Below are 11,791 nucleotides of genomic sequence, written 5' to 3' on the forward strand. Positions count from 1 at the left end.
TCAAAAAAGAGTCATAAAAAGAGATGCAGAAGATCACTTCATAATACTCAAAGGAAGAATCCATCAAGAAGACATAAATGTTGCAAATACATATGCACCCAGCATAGGAGCACCCAAATACATAAAGAAAAACTTGGAGGACTTCAAGAAAGATATTGACAGCAACACAACTATAGGAGGGGATTTTAACACTCTACTGTCAAAAATGGAAAGATCTTCCAAACAAAATATCAACAAAGATATTGTGGCACTGAACAGTGTCCTAGATCAAAAGGACTTAACTGATATATACAGAGCCTTTCATCGCAAACAAGCAAAATACACATTCTTTTCAAATACACATGGAACATTTTCAAGGATAGACCACGGGATAGGATGCAAAACCAGCCTCAACAAGCTCAAGAAAATTGAAATCATATCAAGGATTTTATCTGACCACAATGGATTGAAATGAGAAACCAACCTCAAGGAAAAAAAAACCCCAAACACTCAAAATCATGGAGATTGAATAGCATGCTATTAAACAATGAGTGGGTTAAGAATGACATTAGGGAAGATATCAAAAAGTTTCTGGAAACAAATGAAAATGAAAGAGTCTAAAACTTATGGGACACAGTGAAGGAAGTCCTGAGAGGGAAATTCATAGTGATACAAGCCTACCTAAAAAGAATAGAAACACTTCAAATAAACAACCTAACCCTACACCTACAAGAACTTGAGGAACAACAACAAAGCCAACCCAGAGCAAGTACAAAGAAGGAAATAACGAAGATCAGACCAGACTTAAATGACATAGAGACTAAAAGGAAAATTCTGAGGATCAATGAATCCAGGAGCTGGTTCTTGGAAAAGATAAACAAAGTCGACAAGCCTTTAAGCATGCTCATCAAGAAAAAGAGAGAGAGGATCCAAATAAACACAATTAGAAATGAAAGAGGAGAGACGACAACTAATACCACAGAAATACAAAGGATTGTAAGAAATTACTACGAAGAACTATATGCCAAGAAATATGAAAACCTTGTTGAAATGGACAAGTTTCTAGAACTATATAACCTTCCAAAACTCAATGAAGAAGAAGCAGAAAGCCTGAACAGACCAATAACAGCTGATGAAATTGAAACAGTAATTAAAAAGCTTCTGATGCACAAAGGCCCTGGACCTGAAGGTTTCACAGGAGAATTTTACAAAGCATTTAAGGCAAAGTTAACCTCCATCCTCCAAAAAATTCAAGAAGATGGAAGACTCCCAAACCCTTTTTATGAGGCCAGCAGCATCGTAATTCCACAACCAGATAAAGACACAACAAAGAAAGAAAACTTCAGGTCAGTATTGCTGATGAACATAGATGGTAAAATCCTCAACAAAACATTGGCAAACTGCATCCAGCAATGCGTTAAAAACATTGTACACCATGACCAAGAGGGATTCACCCCAGGATGCAAGGATGGTACAATATTCACAATCAATAAACATAATATACCCCATCAACAAAATGAAAGACAAAATCACATGATCATATCAATAGATGCAGAAAAAGCATTTGAAAAGGAACAGCACCCATTTATGATGAAAAAAAAAGCAAACCACTTAGCAAAGTGGGAATACATGGAGCATTCCTCAACATAATAAGGGTCATATATGAGAGACCTGCAGCCAACATCATACTCAATGGACAAAAAACTTAGAGCTTTCCCACTAAGATCCAGAACAAGACAAGGATGCCCCCTCTCACCACTCCTATTCAACATAGTACTGGAAGTCCTAGCCACAGCAATCAGACAAGAAAAAGAAATAAAAGGCATCCTAATTGGAAAGGAGGAAGTAAAACTGTCATTGTTTGCAGATGACAGAATAGTGTACATAGAAAATCATATAGACTCCACCAAAAAACTACTCGACCTAATAAATGAATTGGGCAAAACAGCCAGATACAAAGTCAATACTCAGAAATCAAAGGCAATCTTGTACACCAACAGTGAAATATCAGAAACAGAAATCAGGAAAAAATTCCCATTTGATATAGCAAAAAGAAAAATAAAATACCTAGGAATAAACCTAAGCAAAGAGGTAAAAGACCCATACTCAGAAAACTATACAACACTGAAGAAAGAAAGAAAGGAAGACTGAAACAAATGGAAACATATATCATGCTCATGGATTGGAAGAATTAACATCATCAAAATGGCCATACTACCCAAAGCGATTTATAGATTCAATAGAATCCCTATTAAATTATCAATAACGTATTTCACAGATATAGAACAAGCATTTCAGAAATTTATATGGAAACATAATTGACCGCAAATAGCTGCAGCAATTTTGAGAAAGAAGAACAAAGCAGGAGGGGTCACAATACCTGATATCAAACTGTAATACAAGGCCACTGTAATCAAAACAGCCTGATACTGGCATAAAAACAGGCACATAGACCAATGGAACAGAACAGAGAGCCCAGAAATAAACCCAAGTCTCTACAGTCAATTAATGTTTGACAAAGGGTGCAGGAGCATAAAATGGAGTAAAAATATCCTCTTCAACAGATGGTGTTGGGAGATCTGGACAGCTACATGCAAAAAAATGAAACTCAATCACCAATTTACACCATACACAAAAGTAAATTCAAGGTGGATAAAAGACTTAAATATAAGTCGTGACACCATAAAAGTGCTAGAGGAAAACATCAGCAGGAAAATCTCAGACATTCCACACAGCAACATCTTCATAGACATGTACCCTAGAGCAAGGGACATGAGGGAAAGAATAAACACATGGGACCTCATCAAATCAAACAGCTTCTGCATGGCTAAAGAAAACAACATTGAAATGAAAAGAGAACCAACTATATGGGAAAACATATTTGCCAATGATACCTCAGACAAGGGTCTGATCTCCAAAATATATAAAAAACTCACACAACTCCACTCCAGGAAGACAAAAAATAAAAATAAAAAATGAGCAAAGGACATGGACAGACACTTTTCCAAGGAGGACATACAGAGGGCCCAGAGACATATGAAAAGATGCTCAGCATCACTAGCCATCAGACAGATGCAAATGAAAACCACAATGAGATACTGTCTCACACTGGTCAGAATGGCCATCATAAACAAATCAACACACAAATGTTGGAGAGGATGTGGAGAAAAGGGGACCTTAGGGCACTGTTGGTGGGAATGCAGACTGGTGCAGCCACTGTTGAAAACAGTATGGGATTTCCTCAGAAAACTAAAAATGAAACTGCCTTTTGACCCAACAATTCCACTGCTGAGATTATACGCTAAGAGCCCTGAAACACCAATCTAAAAGAACCTATGCACCCTAATGTTCATAACAGCACCATTTACAATAGCCAAGTGCTGGAAGCAACCTAAGTGCCCATCAGCAAATGAGTGGATCCAAAAACTATGGTACATTTACACAATGGAATTCTATGCAGCAGAGAGAAAGAAGGAGCTCATACCCTTTGGGACAGCATGGATGTAACTGGAGCGCATTATTCTACGTGAAATAATCCAGGCCGTGAGGGACAAATACCATATGATCTCAGCTTTGACTGGAACATAATCAACAGAAGAAAAAAGCAAACAAAATATAACCAGAGACATTGAAATTAAGAACTATCTAACAATAGGCAGAGGGGAGTGGGGAGGGGACAGTGGGGAGAAGGGTTTTCAGGAACTACTATAAAGGACACATGGACATAACCAAGGGGAGGGTGGAAGCAAAGGAGGGAGGTGGGTTTAGCTGGGGTGGGGGGCAGGGGTGGATGTGGACAAGTGTAATTGAACAATAATAAAATAATGAAAAAAATTATTTAGCATTCCTGATTTTATGTCTGAAATTTAACTGTTAAAACCTAGTCTAAACCCTGGCTGCGTAGTTCAATTGGTTAGAGCATTGTCCTGATACGCCAAAGTTGAGGGTTCAATCCCTGGTCTAGGGACATACAAGAATCAACAAATGAATGCATAAATTTGTGGAAAAACAACTGGATATTTCTCTCTCTCTCTCCTTCTCTCCTTTCCTCTCTCCCTCTAAAAGTCAATAAAAGAAAAATTAAAGCTTAGTTTACATTATATATTTTGTTCATATCTAAAGGAATTAGTCTTTCAACTGTTATTCATGTATGCATTCATGTAAATAAAAGATCAAACTAATGGCTTGTTAAGAAGCACAGGGGTAAAATAAAGATCATGAACAACTAGGAATGGATAAGGAGGGATTTTTGAAGTCTAAGAACTTATTAGTTTATCATTAGCTACTTCACAAATTTGTCTGTGAACCATTATCAAATATTTAGCAAATAAAACCAGAAAGAAAAAAGTTGACTCTGCATTTGTGGTTTATTATTCATTTTTATTTGCAGTGGAAGTGGTTGAATGGCATTTTCCTCCAAGAAACTTTGCTCATTCTCTTAAGGTAACCGAGAGATCAAAGAGACTTCAAAGCAAAGAGGAAGAAATTAAGGGGCTGTTGAAAACCTCACAGCAACATTAGAAAAGAAAGTAATGCTTGCAGGGACATGTGGCACCTAAGGCCATCCCTGTGCTGAGACAAGATTAAGAATTCGTCACAACTGCAGATTCAATTTTCAGGTAACTAGACTGAAAAAGACCTGAGACTTTACAGTCTGCAGCGTGATCAGTCTTTTCCAGCAACATGGCTAGGGTTCAGAATCTGACTCCAATCAAATGAGGGATGAAAACTGGGTTCAATAATTTAATACAAAAAGCCCTGCAGCTTTTTTTTTTTTTCATACAGATTGCTAAAACACTCTTTGTGGAGTTTCAAATCATCAAGTCCTTTTCCTCTTCCAAGTTCACATTATAAACCTAGAGCCTTGCTACTCAGTGTCTTTTACAACCAGCAGCTTCCTTGTCACTGAGAACTGTTAGAAATGAAGAACTCAGGGTCTCACTCCAGACATTTTCTATCAGAATGAATGCTTTCAATTTGCCGTACATCTGAAAATGGAGTGCAGTGGCATTGAATGTAAACTGTGTTTGAAATTTTTAAAAAAATTAAAGACTAAAATGCATTGGATTTGTACATAATAAAGTCTAAAACATATTATCTGAAATATGCTTCTCTGGAAGCAAACCATATCTGTGGGTACTTCTGTTGGATGACACAGACACTGGTATAATTGAATGTGACCTTTTTATCATTTCTTCTCCCTCTTTTTCATTGTTATTGTATTTTTCCATTACCATTTATCCCTCTTACCCCTTCCCCCTCAATCACCATACTGTTGTCTATGAGTCCTTTGTCCTTTTTACTCAATCCCTCCAACACTTAACCTCTCCTCCTATAGCTGTCAGCCTGCTCTCTACCTATGAGTCTCTCTCTATTTTGCTTGTAAGTTCAGTTAGTTCATTAGATTCTACATGTGAAAGAAATAATACGATATTTTTCTTTCTCTGACTGGCATATTTCACTCAGCATGATGTTCTCTAGGTCCATTGTGATGGTGAAAACAATAAAATTTCTTGTATTTCTTAATTTTTAATATTTCATTTTTAAAAAATTACTTTCTTTTTGTTCAATTACAGCTGTTTGCATTTTCTCCCAACCTATCCCCGCCACTGTTACTCCAGCCAAACCAACCTCCCTCCCTTGCTCCCACCTTCCCCTTTGGTTATGTCCATGTATCCTTTATAGTAGTTCCTGGAAACCCTTCTCCCCACTGTCCCCTCCCCACTCCCCTCTGCCTATTGTTAGATAGTTCTTAATTTCAATGTCTCTGGTTATATTTTGTTTGCTTTTTTCTTCTGTTGATTATGTTCCAGTCAAAGCTGAGATCATATGGTATTTGTCCCTCACGGCCTGGATTATTTCACGTAGAATAATGCGCTCCAGTTACATCCATGCTGTCCCAAAGGGTATGAGCTCCTTCTTTCTCTCTGCTGCATAGAATTCCATTGTGTAAATGTACCATAGTTTTTGGATCCACTCATTTGCTGATGGGCACTTAGGTTGCTTCCAGCACTTGGCTATTGTAAATGGTGCTGTTATGAACATTAGGGTGCATAGGTTCTTTTAGATTGGTGTTTCAGGGCTCTTAGCGTATAATCTCAGCAGTGGAATTGTTGGGTCAAAAGGCAGTTTCATTTTTAGTTTTCTGAGGAAATCCCATACTGTTTTCAACAGTGGCTGCACCAGTCTGCATTCCCACCAACAGTGCCCTAAGGTCCCCTTTTCTCCACATCCTCTCCAACATTTGTGTGTTGATTTGTTTATGATGGCCATTCTGACCAGTGTGAGACAGTATCTCATTGTGGTTTTCATTTGCATCTGTCTGATGGCTAGTGATGCTGAGCATCTTTTCATATGTCTCTGGGCCCTCTGTATGTCCTCCTTGGAAAAGTGTCTGTCCATGTCCTTTGCTCATTTTTTATTTTTATTTTTTGTCTTCCTGGAGTGGAGTTGTGTGAGTTTTTTATATATTTTGGAGATCAGACCCTTGTCTGAGGTATCATTGGCAAATATGTTTTCCCATATAGTTGGTTCTCTTTTCATTTCAATGTTGTTTTCTTTAGCCATGCAGAAGCTGTTTGATTTGATGAGGTCCCATGTGTTTATTCTTTCCCTCATGTCCCTTGCTCTAGGGTACATGTCTATGAAGATGTTGCTGTGTGGAATGTCTGAGATTTTCCTGCTGATGTTTTCCTCTAGCACTTTTATGGTGTCACGACTTATATTTAAGTCTTTTATCCACCTTGAATTTACTTTTGTGTATGGTGTAAATTGGTGATTGAGTTTCATTTTTTTGCATGTAGCTGTCCAGATCTCCCAACACCATCTGTTGAAGAGGATATTTTTACTCCATTTTATGCTCCTGCACCCTTTGTCAAACATTAATTGACTGTAGAGACTTGGGTTTATTTCTGGGCTCTCTGTTCTGTTCCATTGGTCTATGTGCCTGTTTTTATGCCAGTATCAGGCTGTTTTGATTACAGTGGCCTTGTATTACAGTTTGATATCAGGTATTGTGACCCCTCCTGCTTTGTTCTTCTTTCTCAAAATTGCTGCAGCTATTTGCGGTCAATTATGTTTCCATATAAATTTCTGAAATGCTTGTTCTATATCTGTGAAATACGTTATTGATAATTTAATAGGGATTCTATTGAATCTATAAATCGCTTTGGGTAGTATGGCCATTTTGATGATGTTAATTCTTCCAATCCATGAGCATGATATATGTTTCCATTTGTTTCAGTCTTCCTTTCTTTCTTTCTTCAGTGTTGTATAGTTTTCTGAGTATGGGTCTTTTACCTCTTTGCTTAGGTTTATTCCTAGGTATTTTATTTTTCTTTTTGCTATATCAAATGGGAATTTTTTCCTGATTTCTGTTTCTGATATTTCACTGTTGGTGTACAAGATTGCCTTTGATTTCTGAGTATTGACTTTGTATCTGGCTGTTTTGCCCAATTCATTTATTAGGTCGAGTAGTTTTTTGGTGGAGTCTATATGATTTTCTATGTACACTATTCTGTCATCTGCAAACAATGACAGTTTTACTTCCTCCTTTCCAATTAGGATGCCTTTTATTTCTTTTTCTTGTCTGATTGCTGTGGCTAGGACTTCCAGTACTATGTTGAATAGGAGTGGTGAGAGGGGGCATCCTTGTCTTGTTCTGGATCTTAGTGGGAAAGCTCTAAGTTTTTTGTCCATTGAGTATGATGTTGGCTGCAGGTCTCTCATATATGACCCTTATTATGTTGAGGAATGCTCCATGTATTCCCACTTTGCTAAGTGGTTTGCTTTTTTTTTCATCATAAATGGGTGCTGTTCCTTTTCAAATGCTTTTTCTGCATCTATTGATATGATCATGTGATTTTGTCTTTCATTTTGTTGATGGGGTATATTATGTTTATTGATTGTGAATATTGTACCATCCTTGCATCCTGGGGTGAATCCCTCTTGGTCATGGTGTACAATGTTTTTAACGCATTGCTGGATGCAGTTTGCCAATGTTTTGTTGAGGATTTTACCATCTATGTTCATCAGCAATACTGACCTGAAGTTTTCTTTCTTTGTTGTGTCTTTATCTGGTTGTGGAATTACGATGCTGCTGGCCTCATAAAAAGGGTTTGGGAGTCTTCCATCTTCTTGAATTTTTTGGAGGATGGAGGTTAACTTTGCCTTAAATGCTTTGTAAAATTCTCCTGTGAAACCTTCAGGTCCAGGGCCTTTGTGCATCAGAAGCTTTTTAATTACTGTTTCAATTTCATCAGCTGTTATTGGTCTGTTCAGGCTTTCTGCTTCTTCTTCATTGAGTTTTGGAAGGTTATATAGTTCTAGAAACTTGTCCATTTCAACAAGGTTTTCATATTTCTTGGCATATAGTTCTTCGTAGTAATTTCTTACAATCCTTTGTATTTCTGTGGTATTAGTTGTCGTCTCTCCTCTTTCATTTCTAATTGTGTTTATTTGGATCCTCTCTCTCTTTTTCTTGATGAGCATGCTTAAAGGCTTGTCGACTTTGTTTATCTTTTCCAAGAACCAGCTCCTGGATTCATTGATCCTCAGAATTTTCCTTTTAGTCTCTATGTCATTTAAGTCTGGTCTGATCTTCGTTATTTCCTTCTTTGTACTTGCTCTGGGTTGGCTTTGTTGTTGTTCCTCAAGTTCTTGTAGGTGTAGGGTTAGGTTGTTTATTTGAAGTGTTTCTATTCTTTTTAGGTAGGCTTGTATCACTATGAATTTCCCTCTCAGGACTTCCTTCACTGTGTCCCATAAGTTTTAGACTCTTTCATTTTCATTTGTTTCCAGAAACTTTTTGATATCTTCCCTAATGTCATTCTTAACCCACTCATTGTTTAATAGCATGCTATTCAATCTCCATGATTTTGAGTGTTTGGGGTTTTTTTTTCCTTGAGGTTGGTTTCTCATTTCAATCCATTGTGGTCAGATAAAATCCTTGATATGATTTCAATTTTCTTGAGCTTGTTGAGGCTGGTTTTGCATCCTATCCCGTGGTCTATCCTTGAAAATGTTCCATGTGTATTTGAAAAGAATGTGTATTTTGCTTGTTTGCGATGAAAGGCTCTGTATATATCAGTTAAGTCCTTTTGATCTAGGACACTGTTCAGTGCCACAATATCTTTGTTGATATTTTGTTTGGAAGATCTTTCCATTTTTGACAGTAGAGTGTTAAAATCCCCTCCTATAGTTGTGTTGCTGTCAATATCTTTCTTGAAGTCCTCCAAGTTTTTCTTTATGTATTTGGGTGCTCCTATGCTGGGTGCATATGTATTTGCAACATTTATGTCTTCTTGATGGATTCTTCCTTTGAGTATTATGAAGTGATCTTCTGCATCTCTTTTTATGACTCTTTTTTGAAGTCTATTCTGTTCTATGTGAGTATTGCTACCCCAGCTTTTTTTTTTTTTTTCCCTTTCCATTTTTTTGGAAGATTTGTTTCCAGCCCTTCACTTTCAGTCTGTGTAGGTCTTTTGTTCTGAGGTGAGTCTGTTGTAGGCAGCATATGTGTGGGTCATGTTTTCTTATCCATTCCGCTATTCTGTGTCTTTTGATTGGGGCATTTAATCCATTTATATTTAAGGTTATTATTGATACATATTTATTCATTGGCATTTTTTGGTACCTGTGTTCCTCTCTATCTCACTGATTTCTTCCTGTTCTTGAAGCATCTCTTCCTTCTTGAAGCACCTGTTCCTGTGTTCCTGTGTTCCTGTAGCATCTCTTGCAGAGCTGGTTAGGTGGAGGTGTATTCTTTTAGACTTCATTTGTCTGGGATGCTCCTTATTTGGCCTTCCATTTTAATTGAGAGCCTTGCTGGTTAAAGTAGTCTTGGTTGCCTGCCTCTGGTTCTCATTACTTGGATTATTTCTTGCCATTCCCTTCTGGCTTGGAGCATTTCCATTGAGAAGTCAGCTGCTAGTATTATCGGAGCTCCCTTATATGTTACTTCCTGTTTTTCCTTGCTGCCTTTAAGATTCTCTCTTTATCTTGGAATTTTGTCATTTTAATTATGATGTCTCTTCAAGTGGGCCTCTCTGGGTTCCTCTTGATTGGGACTCTCTGTGTTACCTGGCTGTGTGTGACTTTTTCTCTCATGAAATTTTGGAAGTTTTCCATCATTACTTTTTCAAACAGGTTTTCTATCCCTTGCTCTTCTTCTTGTCCTTTTGGTATGCCCATTTTACGGATATCATCACGTTTCATGTTGTGCTGCATTTCCCTTAACCCCTCTTCATTCTTTCTGAGCATCCTTTCCTTTTCTTGCTCATTCTGGGTGTTTTTTTCTACCTTGTCCTCCAGCTTGCTGATCTGATCCTCTACTTCATAGAGCCTTGTTTTGATTCCTTCTACTGTGTTCTTCAGTTCAGAAATTGTATGTTTCATTTCCTCTTGTCCTTTGTTGACAGTTCCTTTTTCATGCTGATGTATTTGGCAGTGAGTTAATTATAGTTTCCTTGTAGTTTTGGTAATTCTCTCTGAGCTCATCGAGATTCCTTATCACCATTGTTTTGAACTCAATATCTGATCATTGACTTGCCTTTATTTCATTTAGCATTCTTTCTGAAGCTTCTTCCTTTCCTTTCATTTGGGGATTGTTTCTTTGTCTTCCCATTGTCTCTGAGACTCTTCCTTTTAGCCTTGTTTCTTAAGTTGATCTGTTCTGATCCCCTGGATTTATGGTATAAACTTCTGTGGTAGAATACCTGTGAGATTCAGTGGTATAGTCTCCTCGATCTCCCGAACTCACTGATCTTGGGCTGTAGTTTATGTTGCCTCTGGTATGTCTTTTGTTTTTGGTTGTTGTTGGTTCTTTCTTTGGTGGATCCTTCCCACCCTCTGTTTAACTAAGGGTCACTCTGTCCAACCATCTCTCGTTTTATGTTGTGCAGGTGTGGGCAGGTCGTGTTGGAGCTGGTTCTTCCATATGAACAAGGTTTTGAGGCTTTTCTGTTACTCTTTTTCAATTGTTTGTTCTGGGTAATTTCTCCACTATTTAGTTGTATTTCCAGATATGTCCTGAGTAGAGTTAGTGTGGCTTCCACTCCCTCCTTCACCTTCTTCTGATGTTGGTTCCTTTGATCAGTTGGTGGTTCCTTTGTTCGTGGTTTTCCTCTTACCGGAGGTATCCTGGTGTTCACAGCTTCTTCCTACTCTTTTTTGTGATAGGTTGGAGGGGGAAGGTGAAATGGTTTAAGACAGCAGGAGTATATTCTATGATATTTAAAGTACCAGCCCTTAGAGAAAAGATTGGAGATTCTTTGGGTATGTATAGTGTTAAACTTGATGATTCCCCCACCTAGCCACTTGTTAGAATGGGTGGAAAGTAGATAAGACTCTTGTTGGGGTGGGGTGAAGGATTGTGAGTTGGATGTAGAAAGCTGTGAGCTTGTGGGAGGTCAGATTATGAGGTAAAGTGAGATTAAAGGGTAGAAAATAGGTGCAATATGTGAGAGAGTATAGTTATCCACACCAATAATAAAGTTCAGGAAACAGTGAAGTGAGCTAAGATCTGGGAGGAGTGCTGTGTAGTATTTACAAATGTATGGAACAGGTGTTATTTCCAATAGTAATGGAGCAACATTATATGACAGAATCTATGTGACTGGATAACTAGAATAGAGTGTATAGGTCCTAGAGTAGTGTGTTAATGGAACACAAGTGAAGTGAAAGACAGTTAATTAATAGTACACTATGATAGACAGAACAAGGAGAAACCAGTCAAACAATGCAAATTAACCAGTCAAGTGAAGAAGACTAAATAGAAAAAGAGAAATGCAAAACTAGTCATAAAATGAGATAT

The 11,791-nt window shown here is 37.7% G+C and overlaps 1 pseudogene; it reads right to left on the minus strand.

Moving 5' to 3' along the window:
* The window catches only part of LOC112320804 (uncharacterized), a 32,976-nt pseudogene extending 22,602 nt beyond the window's left edge, over positions 1 to 10,374 (minus strand).
* Between the last annotated feature and the right edge of the window lie 1,417 nt (positions 10,375 to 11,791).

This window comes from Desmodus rotundus, chromosome 8 (assembly GCF_022682495.2).
Source record: "Desmodus rotundus isolate HL8 chromosome 8, HLdesRot8A.1, whole genome shotgun sequence".
Classification (NCBI taxonomy): domain Eukaryota; kingdom Metazoa; phylum Chordata; class Mammalia; order Chiroptera; family Phyllostomidae; genus Desmodus; species Desmodus rotundus.